Here is a 22,301-nt window from a genome sequence, read left to right on the forward strand (position 1 = left end):
CAGAAAACCCACTGTCCCCACCCCCGGGGACCTGCCACCGCCCAAGAGGTGGGGATAAATGACCCCTAATGAGGCCAGAAGACCCTTCCATCAGATACCCTTCAACAAGCAGGATTCCGTTCTGAGTCTAAAGCTAGGACTCGTTAAAGACATTCTGATGGTGACAAGAGAGATTCTGCCATTATGTAAACAGAAAGTAAAACATAACTGTTACACTGCTAACTTGGAATCATTTCGTTATACATAACAATAATATATGGAGAGACAGAGGAGAAGAAGAGAAGGAGAAGAGAAGAAGAATAAGAAGAAGAAGAAAGAGTTCGCTGTCATGGGGGATACGATTGTATCCAGTCCAAGGTTTTTTTTTTTTTTTATTATTATTATGCCCCTTTAAAATATGCGATTCAACTAGGCTGAGACATTTGAATACCTGGGATAAGGGAAATGCCTAGGTGTCTAGCCCAGGGCTCCCAAGTCGCCTCAAATGACTTAGAGGTGTCCGTCATAGAGCTGACTATTTTTTCAAGTGACATGATCCACGATATCTTTCTTTTGGCAGCCTGGAAAGACACTGTGGGTTGCTTCCAGGCTTTGGCTAAAGTAGTCTTAGCTCCTAGTAGCATAAAGGAAATTAATTTTTGAGAGTGTTTTGTTGTTTTAGGGGATGGAGCATTGAGTAAGGCCACTTGGGCTGATTTAGTGATGGGAAGATCCGTTACTTTTCGGATTAATGTGAATATTTTGTTCCAGAAACCTCTTATTTTCGGACACTCCCACCAGATATGGATCATAGAGCCCTGGGCTTGACACCTCTAAAGCATAACGGGGAGGCAGAAGAAAACATAGTTGCCAGTCTGGTGGGTACTAAGTACCATCGCATAAGAACTTTTATATTAGTTTCTATTAATGCTATATTTAGAATACCTTTAAAGGCTGTGGATCCTCTCTGATGCCATTCCTCCAGGCTCCAGGGCTCCTGCAGATCCTTTTCCCACGAGTCCATGTATGAGAATTTTGTGGAGGGTTCCACAAGGGACGCATAAAGGAGAGAAATTCCCCCCCTTGTGTCAAGTGCTTGACCACACCAACGCTCATAAGATGTAAATTCCAGAGGGAGTTCCTGTCCCTTCATTAGGGAGGCAAGGAAATGGGATATCTGAGCAAATCTAAACCTCTCTGAACCTGGGAGTTTGAGTTTAGTTAGGCATTGCTTTAGCGTTAATGGGCCAGATGGGGAGAGAAAGTGGCCTATACGGTACATCCCCTTGTCTAACCACCATTTGAAGGACTTGATGTCCAGACCCAGAACAAAGCGGGGGTTATGGAAGATGTGCTCCAGAGGGCGTGAAGGTGAGGTCAAAGCTGGAGAGCATTTCATTGAGTCCCATAATTTAAAGGATTGAGACAATGTTGGAGCTAAAATGGTAGGCCTTAATTTCATGGGGCACCAGAGCAGGTAGTCTAGGGTATACGTCGGGGCAGCTTGTCTCTCCATTTCTATCCAATCGGGTTTCTCGACTTTGAAATATACCAAAGAAAGTTGGGCCAACCTTGCCGCTTGGAAGTATCTGAACAGGTCTGGAAGACCCAGGCCCCCTTTGGATTTGGGGCTATAAAGCACATTCCGGGCTATTCTATATCCTTTTTTACCCCAAACGAATTTTATTATCTTCCCTTGTAGGGGTTTAAGATGGTGTTTTCTAATATCTATCGGGAGAGACCTAAACAAGTAAAGGAGCTTGGGCAAAAGTGTCATTTTGATAGAGTTAATTCTGCCTAGCCAAGATATATTAAAGTTGGACCATGTTTGGATGTCAGATTCTAGTGTGCGGAACATGGGAGGGATATTAGCCTGGAATAGTTGCTCAAACTTAGGAGTAAGGTTTATCCCTAGATATCTGATCGAGGATTCGCTCCATTTAAATTTGAAAGCAGATTTGAGCCTATTCACCTCTGCGTCTGGGAGAGAAATATTTAATGCTTGTGACTTATCCATATTGACCTTTAAGCCCGACAAGGATCCAAATGCCCTCAAGAGATTACAAATATTGGGAAGAGAGATAGTAGGGGAAGTGACAAATAAAAGGATGTCATCCGCAAATAGGGCGCATTTATGGGAATGCGCTCCGCACTTAACCCCTTTGATGTTTTGGTCAGCCCTGATCGCAATTGCCAGGATCTCTATGGCTAAGGCAAAGATCACTGGAGAAAGGGGACACCCCTGTCTGGTTCCCCTGGTTATTTGAATGGGATCCGAGTAGAAGCCATGCATTTTTACCTTGGCGCTCGGAGTGGAATACAGTGCTTTCAGGGTATTTATAAAGTTGTCCCCAAATCCCCATCTCCCTAGGACTGCAAATAGGAAGGGCCAAGATAAAGAATCGAAGGCTTTTTGGAGGTCCAAAGACAGCAATAAACCTTCCTGCCTTGGGCCTCCATCCCATCCCGATTGTAATAAAGATACTATATCAACCGCCCTTCTGACCTGGTCCGGTCCTTGTCTGCCCGGCATAAAGCCTACTTGATCTTTATGAATATATTGATTGATGAAGGAGTTGATTCTATTAGCCAGGATTTTAGTGAGTATTTTCAGGTCGTTGTTAATCAACGAGATCGGTCTGTAATTCTCGACTAGAGATGGATCCCTGTCGGGCTTGGGGATGACCGAAATAAAAGCTGAATTTATTTGTGACTCCAGGGGTGACCCTTCTCTTATAGAATTGAAGAATTTTGTAATAAAGGGTGCCAAAGTTTTCTTGAATGTATTATAGTATTGATTGGAGAAACCATCGGGGCCCGGAGCTGAGCTCCCTTTTAAGTTTTTAATGACCTCTAATGTTTCTTCCATGGTGAAGGGGGCTTCCATGATATCCTTATGAACTTTACTCAGTGTTGGAATATTAATGCTATCTAGGAAAGCTTTTAAGGAGGAATCGGACCTTGAGTCATTTTGCTGATACAATTTAGAGTAGAAGGAATGAAAGGCTTGCAGGATTTTTGGGGGGTTAAGGGTTGAGGTGCCATCCTGAAGTCTAATATTGGGGATGGTGAAGTTAGTGATTTTGGGAGATAGCTTTCTTGCAAGAAGGGTACTCATCTTATCTCGGTGAATATAGAATTTTGCACTTTTCCATTTTAAGTGTGTCTCTGCCCTCACTGTGTGGGCCAGATTTAATGCTGTTCTGGCTGCGTCTAGTTGGGCTATTGTGACTGAAGAAGGGTCCCGTTTATGTTGCTTGCATAGAGCCTTGAATTCCCTCTCTAGTTTCTCTATCTCCGCCTTCTGCTCTTTCTTTTTTCTGGAAGATATTTGAATGAGCTTTCCCCTTATGGTCGCTTTATGAGCGGCCCATAGAGTCTCGGCTGATATTCCCTCCCCATTGTTCCGCAGAAAATAATCTTTTATGTCCTTCTCAAGCTCTATGACTGAGATATGGTCATTAAGAATAGTGTCATTGATTCTCCAATGGGTAATGGGCGGTTTGTGAGAACCGCCCCTTAGTGTTACGATCACCATGGCGTGATCTGACAGGGCAGTGTCCTTTATATAGGCCTTAATCGCATAGGGTATATGTACTACCGACAGGAGTATGTGGTCGATCCTGGAGTATGTTTTGTGAGGGTTTGAAAAATGTGTGTAATCTCTCTTAGTGGGATTGAGTTCTCTCCAAATATCGGCTAGGCCTTGTCGATATATTATTTTCGCAATCTTGGAGCTTATTTTTGTGGGGCGGATTGATTGAGCTTTTAATGGTTTGGATTTGTCTAGACCTGGGTCAAAGGCCACGTTGGAGTCACCTCCGAAAATTACCGTTCCTTCCAATAATGGACTTAGAATTTGTAGCATTGCTTGGAAGAATTTTGTTTGGCCCTTATTGGGGGAGTAATACGAGATGAAGGAATAGAGGCTTTCATCTATTTTACCCTTGACCAACAGGAATCTGCCTTCAGGGTCTCTGTGCACTAAATCGGGCTTAAATTTGCACTGTTTTGCGAATATTATCGCCACACCTCTGGTCTTATCCTCTGCGTTCGCAAGGAAGAATGTGGGATATTGAGCATGTAGAAATGTTGGGTTATAATTGGGGGGGAAATGTGTTTCCTGGATCATGACTACCGCCAATTTTTGTGTGTGGTAAGATTGGAGTAATTTACGCCTCTTTACCGCTGAATTTAGTCCCTGGGCATTATGGGAGGCTAATTTAAAGGAAGGATGAACCAAATTGCCACTAGACATGTCGGCTAATTGGGGGGAACGTTTGTGGTGCGGAATCTCTTACCTCCTCTGGGGTGTGGTGGAGCATGGTTATTCGGATCGCGAGATAGGATCTGGAGCCTGGAGGATAGTGGGCCGATCAAGAATCCTGTGGACTGGCACAAACAAAAGATAGGGTTAGAGAAAAGGATAGAAAGGAAGGAGAAAGAGAAAGAAAGTAAATGCAAGTGTTGACGTGAGAGTAGTCCCAAGAGGAACCTGCGGCATCGAGGGGGAGTAAAGATCCCCTCCATGTCGCCGAACAATAAACAATAATAGCCCTCCGAAGAGGCTATCAGTCCATCTCCCGACCATGGAGGTTCCATTGTCGTGAGATGGATGGAGGCGCATGACTGCTACCCCAGTCAGAACCTACCCAATTGGTAATCCTAAAGAGTGTAATTAACACAACCTAGTGAGGACAACCATATCAACATTAAAGCATTTCAAATCAAGTATATCAAATCCAGCCGGCTTATTAAACAATAAAACAAAAAGAAAGTCCTGCTGTAGGCCAAAAAAACGCCCAGGGGGGATGTGTGAAGGGTAAGGGGGGTGGGAGGATGGAGAAAAAGGGAAGGGAAGGGGAAGGAGGGGAAGGGATGAGTTCGATAGGGGGGGTAGTTGTAGGGGCTGTAAAAGACCCTAGTAGGAGCTGTCCTTTCCCATTAGGCTCGTGAGACATTGTGTCTGTCCCCTGGTCCACCACAACCCCAGCCGGTGGTAAGGCGGACCCGCAGGTGGGTAGTCCCAACATCTTGTTCTTCAGTATACTTTGCAAAGTTGATTGTAGGGAATCTAGGCGCCCTCTGTGGGAAGGGGTGGGAGCCAATTGTTAGCGAGTCGCTTGAGAAGGAACATATGCCCCATTGGAAGAGATTGCATGACTAAGCGATTCTTTTTCTAGGTGTGGGGTGACCTAATCGGTCAGTTGTGTCGAGACCTGGAAAAATCCATCTGTAAGTGGAAGTCTAGTGTCCCTGATGAGTTCAGGGATCGTGCATCCTGATCCTAAGTAGTTCAAGATGGACTTTTAAGGAGGTTGATGACTTGGAAAGTTTCCTGAGTAATGTGTCCGGGTGCTGTCCGGGCGTGTACAGATCATTCAGGAGGGCATCGGTTCTCTTACTCGTCTACTCTTTGTGGTTTTCCACAAAGGGGAGACTGGGCTGGTTGGTGTCTGTCTCTTATATGATCCGGATTGCATGTTTGACGTGTCCATCTCTAATTCCTGGGATATAAGCTTCAGTGACAGGAGAATCCGCTCTCCTTCAGGTAGAGTGGTGAAGGAGTATGTCTTGCCTTTGTAGGTGAATTTTAGAGCAAAGGGGAAAGCCCACCAGTATTTTATTTCTTTTTGTGTCAGGATTAGAAGTAGAGGTTTAAGGGATCTGCGTTTTTGAATCGTCATGGGCGATATGTCAGCAAATATTTGAACATCGTGGCCTTGGAATGATATGTGTGGTTGCTGACGGGAGAGCTTCATGATGCTCTCTTTCACTCCGTAGTGGTGCGGCTTCACCACGATGTCCCTGGGAGACCCATCTTTCCTGGGGGGACCCAGAGATCTGTGGGCTCTGTCTAATTCCAGGAAATGTTTAGAGATATCAGGGATAAGGGATTTAATTAATTCTTGTACTGCTGAGGGGACATCCGTGCACGATTCTGGGATGCCTCTGACCCTGAAGTTCTCCCTTCTCCATCTGTTTTCCAAATCGTCGATCCTACTTAAGGCTGCATCCAACTGATCCTGCACGATCTGTATGTGATCAGAGTTTTGATTGGTTCTGGAGACTGTGTAATCCAGTTTTTGTTCAATCGCTTCAATTCTGGTGCCCAGATTCTGGAAGTCAGATCGAATGTCATTTGTTATTTTGTGAGCTGTATTAGCTAAGCCCCTTTCCAGTAAGTCGGATAGTTTGAGGAAAAGGTCCCCCGCATTCTGGGGCATGTCTGTGCCTGTGCATCCCATATAGTCAATATTATGCTGAGGGAGAGGAGAGTGGCCCATAGGAGATAGCAAGGGGGCTGCCAGGGGGCTCTCATTCTGGAAAGCCGAGTTGTGGCCTGAAGGGGATGAGATGGGATGAGAATAGGCGATAGCAGTGGTAGGGTATGGGAGAGTAGCAGGAGCGATGACTTGCCTGGGTTCTTGTATCCCCCCTGATGCTGCCTGTGTCTGAGGCGCTGCTTGTTTCTGAGGCGCGGCCGCCATCTTGGATTCGGCCTGTAACTTCTCAGCCTCAAAACGGGGTCCCAGGTCCTTCTTGACTGCCGTGGATGGCATGGGTGGGGAACCGCTGTGTTCCCCCAGCTGAATCTGCTGTGTACGGGCTGGCAGCGGCTTCCGAAACGGCGCTAGGGCGGCTGGCTGGCTGGGGTAGTGAGGAGCTCCCGGCTTACGCGGCCATCTTGGAGTCCCTCGCGCATGCGCCTCCAGACTGTATTTCTTTTATGTTAGATGTATTTACATTGAAGCAAAACTCATCCAGACACCAAAACACAGCAAACGTAATGATAATAATGTGAACAAAAAAAAAAACAGTGACAGAATACCTGGCTAATAAACCTAACACAAACAGAAAACCTAACTAACATCTAACTACAGTATATACAATGTGAGGAATAGAGAAGAGCAGGTAAAACTGGGGGGTGCGGGGAGCACATGTGAAGGGGGAACCAAAACTGGGGTTGAGGAACAAAGGAGAGCAGGTACAAGGCAGCAAGATACAGAGTACAAGGTACGGGGCAGGATCAAGATCAGGATAACTGGCAACAAGATCTGGCAGCAGCAAAACACTGGAGCAAGAGGCACCACAAAGGGAGGAACTAAATACCCTCCTAGCAGCCAGCATCAGGTGGAGACTGCTGGCTGCTGGGAGACACCTACTGGTAGACACTGGAACTACAACCCTCCATGCAGGGAACCACAGTGCCACCAGCAATTGATCCATATTCTGACAATAACTGAAGTGTATTTTTCCTGAAAATATAGATTTGATTTAAAAATTTTGCCATGTAACAAAAAATGGAAAAAAAAAACCCACAAAACTATTTGCTTTAGTGGTGTTAAGATTTCTCTCTCGAAGGTGTTTATTCTAGGATTATATTATTTTACACTGTGATTTGTATATGACACGTACTCTTTAAAAAAGCAGTAACTGTCTTCGGCTACAGCCGCCTTAGCAGACAGACTGCCTTTGTGTAAATTACCTGTCAGAGCATTTTTCAGGATAGCAAGCCTGACCGGTACAAACAGCAGTAACACTGGAAACTTTGACATTTAAGCTGTTACATTAACGATGTATATAACTTCAACAACCTGCTGCTAATTAATTTCAGTCTATTCAGGACTCTTTCAAGGCACATCTTTAACTATAATCCTGTCGTTGCTGTGACAGCGGGGGTTTATGCCGCTCGAGATATCACTGCCTGTATGAAATGTTGCCTAGTTCAAATGACATTTCCATTGTGCCTAGAGGTACAGCTCCACTAATGTAACCTTTGGCTGCCGGAGAACAGCAGAGCAGAGTTTGACATGAACTATGGGACCCTGTCAAATCGTACGATTGGCCAACCAAAACTAAAAACAGCATTTCAGATTTAATGGAAAATCAGTGTCGGTGACAGGGGGGCAAAACAATCCATGTTTCTATGCAGAAGGGTCAGGAGCCGGGTGAGGTTTTTTTTTTTTTTTTCATTTTTCAAAAAAAAAAAAAACCCTTCCAAGAAATGTTGTTGTACAGTATATACCTACTGTATTTTTTTTTATATATATATATATATATATATATATATATATATATATATACACTATAGTGTCAAAACTATCGGGACGCTTGCCTTTACACGCACATGAACTTTAATGGCACCCCAGTCTTATGCCCCGTACACACGGTCGGACATTGATTGGACATTCCGACAACAAAATCCATGGATTTTTCCGACGGATGTTGGCTCAAACTTGTCTTGCACACACACGGTCACACAAAGTTGTCGGAAAATCCGATCGTTCTGAATGCGGTGACGTAAAACACGTACGTTGGGACTATAAACGGGGCAGTAGCCAATAGCTTTCATCTCTTTATTTATTCTGAGCATGCGTGGCACTTTGTGCGTCAGATTTGTGTACACACGATCGGAAATTCCGACAACGGATTTTGTTGTCGGAAAATTTTATAGCCTGCTCTCAAACTTTGTGTGTCGGAAAATCCGATGGAAAATGTGTGATGGAGCCTACACACGGTCGGAATTTCCGACAACAAGGTCCTATCACACATTTTCCGTCAGAAAATCTGACCATGTGTACGGGGCATAAGTCTGTAGGGTTCAATATTGACTTGGCCCACCCTTTGCAGCTATAAGAGCTTCAAATCTTCTGGGAAGGCCGTCCACAAGGTTTAGGAGTGTGTTGGAAATGTTTGACCATTCTTCCAGGAGCGCGTTTGTGAGGTCAGGCACTGATGTTAGATGAGAAGGCCTGGCTCGCAGTCTTTGCTCCATTTCATCCCAAAGGTGTTCTATCGGGTTGAGGTCAGGACTCTGTGCAGGCAAGTCAAGTTCCTCAGCCCCAAACTCGCTCATCCACGTCTTTATGGACCTTGCTTTGTGCACTGGTCCAAATCATTTGGTGGAGTGGGGATTATGGTGTGGGGTTGTTTTGCAGGGGTTGGGCTTGGCCCCTTAGTTCCCATGAAGGGAACCAAGACATTTTGGACAATTTCATTCTCCCAACTTTGTGGGAACAGTTTGGGGATGGCCCCTTCCTATTCCAACATGACTGCGCACCAGTGCACAAAGCGAGGTCCATAAAGACATGGATGAGCATGTTTGGGGTGGAGGAACTTGACTGGCCTGCACAGATTCCTGACCTCAACCCAATAGAACACCTTTGGATGAATTAGAGCGGAGACTGCAAGCCAGGCCTTCTCGTCCAAATCAGTGCCTGACTTTACAAATGTGCTTCTGGAAGAATGGTCAAACATTCCCATAGACACACTCCTAAACCTTGTGGACAGCTTTCCCAGAAGAGTTGAAGCTGTTATAGCTGCAAAGGATGTGGCTGCACTACTGCTGATCTCCTGAGCTCCAGAGAGGCCTACTGATCCAGGGAGCTTGACTACTCCCTATACCCAGAGTGGATGCAGGAATCTGGGGTGGACCCAGGGGAGGATCCCCCGGATGGCCAGAGTACCGGTCCTCCCATACCAGTGTTTGAGGACCTGGGAAATGGCCCAGCTAAAGGTGAAAGTCTGTAAGCCTACAGAAAGAAGGTTTGTGCTAGGATTGCGAGAATTGCCAAGGAGGAGGAAGTACTGGCGAAGTTGAAGTTTGACTTCAAACATAAAAAAGTTGCAAATGACCGGCTTCACAGTTCCAAGAGAAGACAGATGCGGCCTGAGTTAATGGCTTTGGAGGCTAAAGTGGAAAAGCAGAGTCTGCTGGTGGCCGTATTGAAAGAAACCAGCAGAGCTTTCAAGGAGAAATATGGCAATGATGATCGCTTCCGTACAATGTGCAGAGGGGTCATAGAGAACAGTGGAGGAGAAGCATCACCAGAGTGCACGAAAGAAAGGTCAGTGCAAAGCAAAAAAGTTTCTGTGGGCTTGGACTGTGTTTCTGGCCAGCACACTGGAAAATCTTTACATTCTGAGCCAAGTATCAGTATGCCTGCAGAAAGCGGAGAAATCTCTGACACACAGGCTGCGGGTGTTTTGACTGCCAGTATGTCATCGGGCCAAGGAAGTTCTGTGCCCTTGTCACCGCAGCAGGAGGCTATGGAGCAAGATGATCCATCTGAGCCTGTGAAGGGTGCAGGTATGCTAAAGTTAATCACAGAAATGGAATCACCTTTGCATGGTCACAAGTTTGTCGTGTCTGGATCATCTGAGGATGAAGAAGAGGATAATGATGTCCCCCCAAAACCTTTGAAACATCGGGTGGCTGAAAAAGCTATTTTTGTTAAAGCCTTGCCTATACAACATTATGGAGGTGTAGTTCCTATAGATTGTGCTGTAGAGGGCAGTGGAGAGCAAGCTCATCTCCTGGCTGAGACTACCACCTGTGTACAGAGAGCCAGTGAGGGGTGTGCAGACTCTGCTGTGAAGAGTGCTGATAAGGACATCTCCACTGTTGGTAACCCTTTAGTTACTGGTAATGAAGTAAGAATTACCAAGGGTAATGTAAATGATATTTCTGTACCAGAAGTCTCTGCTCCATCTGTTGTTTCTACCTTATCTAAAGAAGGGTCTGTAACTAAAAGTGATGTGCGGGATGTTGCAAGGAGTGCAGTTATTTCCTATGCTGCAGCGGTGGCTGCACCTGTCCCAAGGGTGAGTAGGGCCAGTTATTCTACGGTCACTAGGACTGATGTGAGTGAAGGTCAGGCCAATCTGACACCATGTGGTAGCTCCTTTAAACGCCGCAATGTGGTCCAATTGAGGTGGACTGGAGAAGGCCCCCCACCAAATAGGAGAGATGTGGTGGACGATGGGGATGGGTTTTAAAGCGGAGGAGATTTTTGCCGTTATCAGCCCAGTTGGGTCATATGAGTATGACCTCTCCTTTGTCAAGGCGGAAGGATTAGATGTCTTTTGGGAGAGGTATGAGCAGAGGTGGAAGGAGTCCCCAAGATGGGCAGGTTTGTTGCCCAAAGTAATCTCTCATCAGCCATTATATAAGAACATCACCATTCTAGTACGGAATGAGTCCATTCCTGCTGCGGATCTGGTGGTGTGGTTGGGGAGATATGCTGATGTCCAAGCCCCCCTGAGGAAAGTTGTAGATGATAGGGGGATATGGACAGGAGGATGGACAGTGTTAGTAAAACTGCATGTCACGAGTAATGTTGTTAAGCACATCCCTTCATCTGCCTTTATAGGTCGTGACAGGATTATTACTTTTTATGCAGGGCAACCAAAGTTGTGTCATCGCTGTGGTGAAAAGGGGCATTTTTCAAGCTCATGTTCTGTGCAGAAATGTTCTCTCTGTCAGGGCTCAGGGCATGTTGCAAAAGACTGCAATAGTATTCGTTGTAATCTTTGTAACAAGTTAGGTCACCCCTATAGCCTATGCCCTGAAGCCCTCCATAATCAGCCAGAGGTGGTGGAAGAACTGTTGAGGATGGAGGAGGAGGAACGTAAGGGACAGCAAGGGGTTGGTGGATCTGCTCAGCTAGTCCTGAGGGCCCCCCCAGGTGTCAGTTTCCCAACCTGAAGGTGTGACCCCTCTTGTGTCTGCTCCCCAGTCTGTGCTCCCTACTGTGTCGGTGTCTACTTCTGTTGTGTGTTCTTCCCCAGTGATTCAGGCGCCCAGTGTTCCAAATGTAAATAAGTCATCCAGATTGGCTGAGGCTGCCAAAGGGGCAGATTCGTGCAGATCTGAGGTGGCAGCTTCATCAGGGCCTTCCCTAAGGCAGCGTAAAACCTCTAGTGGAGGTTCTAAGGTGAAGAAGGGGGAAGTTGCCACTGCTAATAATGTAGATAAGGCTTTTCAGGGTAATGTTTCAGGGGAGGAGGGAGAGTGGACCAAGGTGGGGAGAAGGAGGAATAAGGTAGTCCTGACCTCTGCCTCCTCAGTTTTATCTTTAGAGGTAGATGATCTACTGCTGGGAAACAAGTTTGGGTCCTTATCTGAGGGGTCTTCTAATTCCGTGTCTCAGATGGAGGAGGATGAGGTAGAGTGTTCTCTAAAGAGGTCAAGGTCTCCAGTAAGGGGAGAGGGAGCTAAGGCTAAGAAACGCCTACCTCAATCATCCTGATGACAGTTCCCACTCCGATAAAGGTGGCAACGATTAATGTTGCCAGCATAAAATCTGTAAGGGCTCGTAATATGGCCTTATTTTCGCTCAGTGAGATGGATGCTGATATTTTATTTTTGCAAGAGACCCGGCTAAATAGCCTTGCCGATGTCTACCTGGCAAAGAGGGAGTGGAGGCATGGGCCCTCCTTCTGGTCTCTTGCGGCTGAGCCTTACAGTGGAGTGGCAGTACTTTTTATTGGCATGGTAACGTGTCGGCGGGTTATCGAGGTGGAGATTGGAAGGTGTATGGTCCTGGACGTCTCTCTGAAGGGGCATGATCTGCGTTTAGTAAATATTTATGGACCACAAACTAGATGGGAGAGGAAATGCCTCTTTACAAAGATTAAGCCTTTCCTTTTTACATCTCGCAAGTTGTCTTTAGAGGTGATTTTAACACCGTTACTAGGCCCAAAGACAGGAAAGGCTCCACTGACAGCCTGAGATATGATAGCATTTTTCTTAATACGATAGCCAGGGAAGCAGGTCTGGAAGATGTGCATATTAAGCGTTGCCCAGACAGCACGGGGTACACATTTAAGCGAGGCAGTTGTGAGAGCAGGATAGATTTTAGATTTAGGTTTTTTTTTAAAGGGGGATTCTGCCTTTTCAGCTCCTGAGTGTCGTATGGTGGAGTTCTCTGATCACCTTTTGCTGTCTGTTATTCTCAATGCTTCAGATATAGCACCTAAAGGAAAGGGTGTTTGGAGGATGAATTTGGCTCTGCTGCATGACGAGGAGGTAAGACAATCTTTTGAGGATTTTTTTCAGGCTCAGGTAACCATCCTGGATTTCTGCAGCAGTAAGTCGGAGTGGTGGGAGCTTGCCAAAAGCCGGATTAGTGGGTTTTTCAAAGCCATAGGAAAAAGGAAACAGCTTGGTAAGTACATTGCCTACCAGCAGCTGCGGAGTAAACTTGATCGCCTTGTCTCGAGTGGTGGAGATTCCGGGGCAATCTCTGAGGTGAAACTTCTCCTTAGGAAGTATCAGTATGACCGGCACACTTCTTTGGTTCTGGAAACAGACTACGGGAAATATCCCTCGCCCGACCCTTATCATAATTGCAAACAAAGCGCAGCAGTTAAGACGGTTGTTGGGCTAAGGGAAAGTACAGGCTCTTTGACGAAATCCAGGTCAGGGATCCTGGAGGTTTCTAGGTCTTTTTATGTGGATCTTCTGGGGGAGAAGTACCTTGATCGGGCAAAGATGTAGAGTTTTCTGGATTCTACACCAGGTCTGGGAAATAACATTCCGCTGGCAAGTTTGACAGGGGGAATCACAGCAGAAGAGGTAGTCAAAGCTATAGATGGTCTGGCTATTAAGAAAACCCCTGGGCCAGACGGATTGACGGCTGAATTTTATAAGACTTTCAAATCCAGCTTGGTACCTTATCTTGTGGAGGTATTTAACGGCTGTCTGCAGGAGGGTTCGTTCCATCCCTCCATGAGACAATCTGCTGTGATTCTGTTGTCAAAAGGCAAGGATCCCTCGATGATTGGGAATTGGCGCCCCATTAGCCTTCTCAATGTCGATAGAAAGATTCTGGCGAAGATAATTTTCTGGCGCTTGTTGTCAGTAGCAGACAGTTTGCTTTCTCGTCAGCAGCACTGTTCGGTCCAGGGCAGAAGCACTTTATCAGCGGTGTTAGCTGTCCGGGAGGCTCTGGAACGTTGCAGGGCTGAAGGCTGGGGAAAGTATTTGCTGGCACTGGATCAGGCGAAGGCTTTTGATCGTGTCAATCATGAGTACCTCTGGCTTCTCCTAGACAAGTATGGCCTTCAGGGTGGGTTTATTGGATGGCTTAAGACTTTATACAGAGAGGCAGAGAGCTTCATGCTTGTTAACGGTTGGGTTGGACGGCCCTCTAGGGTTGGATCGGGGGTGCACCAGGGGTGTCCGCTGAGCCCTTTGCTATACGTGTTCGCAATTGGCTAGAGAGCGGACCGCTGTGCAGGGTGCCGGTGGGCATTACTGGTGAGCCACCCTTGAGGGTTGTAGCCTATGCTGATGACGTTTCTGTCTTTATCTCTGGGACAGAGGAAGCGCAGGAGGTGGTTTCAGTTATAGAGCAGTATTCCGAGGCATCAGGCTCCAAGGTCAACCGTGATAAAAGTGAAGTTTTCTGGATGAGCGAGGGAGGTGAGAGCTTTGCACTTCCAGACACCTTCCTGAGGCCTCGGCAGAAAGTCAAAGTATTAGACATCGAGTTTGGCCCTGATGATTACAGTAAGTCAAATTGGGAAGCCAGGCTGAATGATGCTGATGTCAAGGTGAAATGCTAGAAAGAGTGATGGCTCTCCTTGAGGGAAAGGGTGGACTTGATTAAGACCTACCTGATTCCTACCTTTCTGTATGTCAGCTTTGTTTGCATCTTGCCAGAGTCTTGCTATACCAGGATTTATAGTTCTTTCTTTCAATTATTATGGGGGAACAGGCTGAATCTTGTGAAGCGGAATGTGACTTACCTATCTAGGTGGAAGGGTGGCCAAGGGATGGTCAACCCGGTTGTGTTCTTCTCTCTGATGTTTTTGAAACACAATTTTGGTAACATGCTAGCAGAGAGACTGCCTGGATGGGTGGGTATTTTCCAGATCTGGTTTAGACCTTTTCTGGGCTGTTGGGAGAGTGGCGGGCCAGTGAAAAGCCTAAGGATCAAGCATGATAAGCTCCTGGGATTTCCCAGGTCATATTATGAGGAAGGGTTTACGTTTAATAAATTCTGAGCGGATTCCCTTGAAATTTAGGGACCAGGCCTGGCTAACTTTCCACGGTAGGCTCTATGTGAGGGGGAACGTGAAGTGCCGCTCTTTGGACAATCGTGGTTGTCCAAGAGCGGAGTGTCAGGGTGAAGTGGAAACCATGGACCACTTTTTGCTTCAGTGCCCTTTCAATATAGAAGTCTATAAAAAGGTAGGGAGGGCTCTGAATATTCCTTTCCTGCCTAGCATGTCTTATGCTGAGTGGGTGTATGGAGCATTGCAGAATCGCAAGGGATTTGATTTGGACACTCCTTTTCTAGTCAGCTTAGTAGTCCGATATTACACCTGGAATGCACGTTGCCAGGTATCCCTTCGGCAAAAGTGCTTCCTGTTCTGGTGGTGGTGTGTGAGATTCTTGGTGAGGTAGGGAAAATTCGGGGTCTCGAGAAAGACAGATGGCGGCAAAGGGTCTGGATAAAGGCGTGGAGGAATATCAGGCCTGTAGCTGATATTGTTGATCTCTGGGTGTTGGGTTCTTTCCCTGTTTTCTCTCTGGACACTCCCTTAGATTTTCAAGGATAAACATAATTTTGAAGAAAGGCTACATACACATGATAATCTATGTTTCTTGGTCTGAATGTTAATCAAGTTGAGTAATGTGTAGAATTTTTGAAGATGTCTGTGCTATTTAGTGATATGTAGGAAGGCCAGTATGGTGGCCTGAATTTATGGGAGGAGCCCGGGGGGTACTTAAGCAGCCCGCTCACCTGTGGTGCTTGTCGGTTTCCTGTGCGCGATATACGTCACTAGGCCAACTATTCGATATACCAGCGTTCGCAAGTTCTTGCCTCGCAAGTTCCCGTATTCGATATTCCGTACTCAAAACCTTCGAAGTCCGCGTTTTCCATTCGTAGTTTGTACCACGCGTCTGGCTTGGCTGTCGCAGGTAAGGTCCCGTCGGACTTTTCGTTTTCATATCATGTCACTAAACCGTGATTTCAAATTTTCGTTTCACTCGCATTTCACAAACTGCAATGTATATCGCTCGTACTTTCGATATGTTACCATTTCGACAGCACTGCGACGCAGACGTCGCTTCATTTCTAGCATGTCGGTATCGGTAGACAGCCATAGCCAGTCGCAATTTGCAATTTATCAAATCAAGTTAGTTCGATACCAATCATTTCTCATTTCTGAAACATTTCTAAACTCATTTCTGACATTTCAAATCATTTCTCATTTCAGTCACCCACCGCGCTCCGATTCGAATCCAGTCGCACCAAAAGATGCGCCGATTCGTTCCGGTGTGCCCCAGTTATTACGGCCTCATTTCTATACATGCTCCAGAGTTACGTTATTGTCAGTCAATTGTACCTCTGTCATGGTTATCATTTCATTTCCATGTATCACGTTCCGACATGAATTCAGTCGCATGAAAATGCACCGATTCGTCTCGGCGTGCCCCAGGATTGGCCTCATTTCTATACATGCTCCAGAGTTACGTTTTATCAGTCATTCATACCTCTGTCATGGTTATCATTTCATTTCCACGTATCACGTTCCGACATGAATTCAGTCGCATGAAAATGCACCGATTCGTCTCGGCGTGCCCCAGGATTGGCCTCATTTCTATACATGCTCCAGAGTTACGTTTTATCAGTCATTCGTACCTCTGTCATGGTTATCATTTCATTTTCACGTATCACGTTCCGACATGAATTCAGTCGCATGGAAATGCACCGATTCGTCTCGGCGTACCCAGGATTGGCCACATTTCAGTACATGCTCCGGAGTCCGATTCGCAGTCAGTCGCTACAACAGCACGACCGATTCGAGCCTCCGTCTTGGTAAACGCACTTACCGCGCTCCGTTTCGAATCCAGTCGCATCTTCGATGCACCGATTCATTACGGCGTGCCCCAGGGCTCGGCCTCATTTCTGATACATGCTCCAGAGTCCGGATCATAGCTAGTCGCAGACATCGGGGGATTGATCCACATCTCTGTCATGCAATTACTACCATTTCACTCCCACAACGCATCACCGTTTGGAAACCAGTCGCATCTGAGGTGCACCGATTCGTCACGGAATGCATCGCTGGTTCCGATCGCATTTCATACCTATACCAGAGCTCGGTTAGTTGCCAGTCGCAAACACGGCACAACCAATTCGAGCCTCGGTCAAAATAATCATTTCTCTCATTTCATTTCATACTGCGCTCCGATTCGAATCCAGATGCATCAAACAGGCACCGATTCGTCCCGGGAGCACCAATGTTTTCAGTTGCCTCATTTCAATACATGCTCCAGAGCCCGGTTCACGGTCGAATAAATCATGACACGACCAGGCCGGACCTCTGTCATGGAGTTCATTCGTTTCATAATCAAGGCAAACATTTCGAATCATTTCATTGTCACAAGATTGCAAGCACCATACAAATCGTTGCTTCAAGTTAATTAGCAATTCCTTCACGAATTATCACCTTTTCATTTTCCTCAGGTCAGTCAAAGTTCAGTAGGTCCACCCTGCACCAGGTTGGACGATATCCCCCCAGGTAATTAAAAAAAAAAAAAAAAAAAAGGAATGGGAGAATAAGTCGGGTAAGTATGACTCAGCGGATCAAAGGAAAAACTTGAAATTCATGTCACCCCCAATAGGTTACAGTCAACCAGGAAATAAAGCTCGAGAGATCCTCACCAGAGCAACCATGTCCCAGGCCGGCAGCGAAGACTTCACGGCCCCTCTGTCACCTTCTCCGGTCTCAGAAAGCGGCAGCGTGCAATCCCTCAGGGGATGGACTATCCCCAAACTGACGGCAGAGCTCAGACGCAGAGGTGTCCCCTTCCCCGCCACAGCGAGGAAAGGCGAGCTCTTCAAACTCCTCTTTCCCCCACCAGCAGCAGGACCCAGTACCCAACAGGCATCCCTCCAGTCCATATCATCGGCCATCTCGCAATTACACACGATGGTGTCATCTCTATCCACCTCAGTTGCAGACGTCCAAACCAGGGTTGCACTTCTGGAGGCCCGACCGGCCACGGCTGTCCCCGACCCAACTGCAACTCAAACCTTGACACCTCTTCCTGCAGGTACCTCAGGCTCGAGCCCCATTGTCTACCCCTCCCATCTGGTCCCAACCGGTATCAGGAAGGACATTTTGGACGGCAAGGACGTCAACCTGGCCTCTCTCCTTATTTCCGTGCATGATTTGGCAGAAAATAAGGCCTACTCCTGGGGCGACATATCGGTGGTCCTTAAAGCCAAAGACCCCAGATTGAACCGCAAGCTATCAGTCCCAGAATTTACCCTGGCCTTTGGCATGCTCAGAGATGTCCTGTGCTCAGCCACCCCTAGCAGGCGGGAAGAGCTGGACTTGTATCTCCATACTGTGGTAGACTTGGGCCACAAGTATGGAGGTTTTGCCTTTTATGATTATCATCGTTCCTTTTCAGCCAAGGCCGCCGCCAGATTCATACAATTCCAGACTACGACAGATTGGAGTCTCATGGACACAGAGCTCTTCTGCCGCCACTTTGCCGGCTTACGCTCACCTCTGTGTGCGATTTGCCAGTCTTCCACCCACACTGCCACCTGGTGCGCCAATACGGCGATCAGACGGCCCTTCGAGTTCCCCTCTACCTCAGGTACAGTACAGGGCCAGTCGATCCCTGAACCAACGCCTCAGGTGGACAAACTCGGACGCCCAGTCCGAACCTTGGGAGGGGCAGCCATCTGTAACAACTTCAACTATGGGTCCTGCAACTTCAGCCAGTGCCGTCTACTTCACATCTGCACCTTATGCCAAAGAGCACACCCTAGGAATTTGTGTGAAGTCAAGCAACACAAGAGGGCATGACTAAGCCGGATCAACCTCTTATGGTTAGGACTGTATCTCACTTCACATCCCACCCCTTCCCTGGCCACCTACCTTATCCAAGGCTTCACAGCAGGCTTTCATACCGGCCTCATTTCACTACCCCACAGTACTCACGAATGTGCCAATCTTCGTTCGGCAGCCATTGACGAACAAGCCATAGATCAGCTCTTACAGGCAGAGGTAGATCGGGACTACGTGATAGGCCCTTTCACTTGCCCCCCTTTCAGCACATGGAGAGTCAGCCCTATTGGGCTTGTCAAGGGCAAGTTCTCAAATAAATTGCGTTTGGTGTACGACCTGTCTGCGCCTCATTCTTCCCACATACCCAGTCTCAATTCCCTGATCCCCTCCGAAGAGTTTTCCCTAAAATATTCCTCCGTTGACATGGCAATACAAGCGATCATCAAAGCAGGCACAGGTGCCTGGCTCTCCAAAGCCGACATCTCGGATGCTTTCAAGCTCCTGCCCATCCACCCATCCCTTTGGTGCTGGCATGGCATCAAATGGAAGGAAGCATATTATTTTGCTACGAAACTCACCTTCGGTTCGAAGAGTAGCCCGTGGCTCTTCGACACGTTTGCTCAGTCCCTCGTTTGGATACTATTACACAAGGGTCAATGCCATGAAGTCATCCATTATCTGGATGACTTCCTACTGATAGAACTGCCCAGCAAGCCCCCAGAAGATTTCGACAAACTTAGAGTAATTTTTGGAAACCTCAATGTTCCTATCGCCGAGCACAAAGTCGATGGCCCAGCAAACATCATCACCTTTCTCGGGGTCAGCTTGGATACCTGCGCAATGCAAGCCAGTCTCCCCCCCGACAAACTAACACGCATTAGGGCAGTCCTTCACGAGTTTACACACACCAAGGGCTGTACCAAAAAACAGTTGCAGTCTCTCCTGGGTATGCTCAACTTCGCTATGCGAATTATCCCACAAGGCCGCACATTTGTATCACGCCTGCTTAGATTTCTGTCAGAAACTCAAGACCCTGATCAGATTTTGAAATTAGACTCCGCAGCTATTGCGGACCTATCTATGTGGGAGGAATTCTTGTCCGCCTGGAATGGCATATCTCTATTTATACCTATGGTTTCGGTCCATTCACCCCAGGTGGTGACGGACGCTGCAGCCTCCACAGGTTTCGCGGCAATTTTTGGCCATCATTGGTTTTCAGGACCCTGGCCTCAACAGATACTGTTGATACCCGGCTTTTCCCAAACATCTGCCCTCTTTGAGCTTTATCCCATAGTGGCAGCCGCACAACTCTGGGGCCACCACTGGACAGGACAAACCGTAGTCTTCACCACCGACAACCAGGCCACGGCAGACATCATCAACAGAGGCAGGTCCAAGTCCCTAGCAGTCATGTCCTTCCTGCGCAGGTTGGTACAACTGTCTTTACAGCATCAGTTCAATATACACTGTGCATTTATTCCCGGCAGATACAACTCAGCAGCTGACGCACTGTCACGTTTCAATTATCCCTCCTTTTTCAAACAGGTTCCCGATGCCGATCCAATGTCGGCCCCTATCCCTGTCTGGTCACAACTGACCCTGGACTAGTTCAACATCTACACGGAGCTACGCAACTCATAAATCATTCCCTCTCCCACAACACACTCAAAGCCTACCAGACAGCTTGGAAGGCCTTTAATAAATTCCTCACGTCCTGCCGCAAAGGACCAACAGATATCAAACAGGTACTGGCCTTCACTGCACACTGCCACACGCAGCTGGCCTTATCCTACAACACCATCCGGCTATACCTAGCCGGCATTCAACATTTCATGGCGCTTGAAGACCCCACGAAATCTTCACTGTTCTCATCTCACTCTATACGAGCCATTCTAAGAGGAATTCAGAAACAACAACCAGTCATCAGCACTAAGCGCTTGCCCATTACGGGGCCCATCTTTAGGGACATGTCAACTATTCTGGCTACTTCGCCATTCGGTCTGCTCCCCAGCACGGTCTTACAAGCAGCCATATATTTAGCTTACTATGGGTTCTTGCGGCCTGGCGAATTCACCTCTAACAAACCCACAGACCAAGTACTATGCAGACGACACTTGCTTCGATACCAAGACCACTTCATCCTGCACCTCGAGGTCTCTAAAACCCAGCAAACGGGCTCGGGAGTGAACATTCACCTCTACAAAACCAACAACAGCTGGTGTCCAGTCGCTGTACTCAACCGACTCCTGTCACTCCTGCCTAAGCAACCAGACAGCAGTCCCCTTCTACCATTCCCAGTCAAACCCTTAAACGCCTCTCAGTTTGTGAAACACATAAGAATACTTCTCCGCAATCTTCACCTTAACCCTAGTCAGTATTCCGGACACTCTTTCCGCATCGGAGCAGCCTCCGCGGCGTCCCGCCACGGGGTGCCAGACCACATCATCAAAAGACTAGGCAGGTGGAAATCAGCCTGCTTCGCCCGGTATATCCCCAATCCACAAACAGAGATGGCACAGGCATTCTCCAAATTGGCTCAATAAATAACTGAAAACCAATAAAATTATAACCCTACCTGAATGTTTTTGCCCCCTTATTTTGGCATACCGGCCATTAGACCAAGGCACACTTTCAGGTCCATTTCATATGGTAAGTCCACACTTTCAGGTCTATTTCCGATAGTAAGTCTTATCTTTACTATAAGTGTTATCTATGTACATATCGGACATAGGGCTCCAACCATAAGTAGGAAGGCCAGTATGGTGGCCTGAATTTATGGGAGGAGCCCGGGGGGTACTTAAGCAGCCCGCTCACCTGTGGTGCTTGTCGGTTTCCTGTGCGCGATACCCACCCTCCCATCCCCATTTCACAGCATTTCTCAAAATATTCATTTCATTCATTTCTCTTACAGAATAATCATTTCTTAAACCAGGGTATGCCCCCTTATTTTGGCATACCGGCCATTAGACCAAGGCACACTTTCAGGTCCATTTCATATGGTAAGTCCACACTTTCAGGTCTATTTCCGATGGTAAGTCTTATCTTTACTATAAGTGTTATCTATGTACATATCGGACATAGGGCTCCAACCATAAATATATAGTATAATATAATACAGTGATATTCTTCTTGATTGAGGAAAAAAAAACCCTTTTGTTCATATATTAGAGGTTGAAGTAAGCCTTTATTATTATGTTTAGTCGTGTATACAATATGTTATGCATATTTAAAAAAAAAAAAAAATATATATATATATATATATATATATATATATATATATATATATATATATATATATATATATATATATATATATATATATAATATTTATTTTTTGTATAAAAAAAGTTGGAATGTGTTTCTTGCTTGCAAGATTCTCAGATTCTCAGTATTGAACCCTACGGACTAAGACTGGGATGCCATTAAAATTCATGTGTGTGTAAAGGCAGGCGTCTCAATTCTTTTGGTAATACAGTGTATATTAACATATAAATATTTATCATAGGTTCAAGCCGAACTCTAGACATTTGACAACATTAAATATATTTTTTAAATGCACACTATAAAAGTATCTAAATGTGACCTGGTATCAGCCGCATGCAGTCTACTGTGCAACAGAGTTGGAGTGTGAGAAGAAGAAGAGGCACAAGGAGCCAACAAGAAGCTGATAGGAGATTAACTGTTCAGCTAGGGGCAGGTCCAGCATGGTCTGG

The sequence above is a fragment of the Aquarana catesbeiana genome, linkage group LG01 (assembly GCF_042186555.1).
Source record: "Aquarana catesbeiana isolate 2022-GZ linkage group LG01, ASM4218655v1, whole genome shotgun sequence".
Classification (NCBI taxonomy): domain Eukaryota; kingdom Metazoa; phylum Chordata; class Amphibia; order Anura; family Ranidae; genus Aquarana; species Aquarana catesbeiana.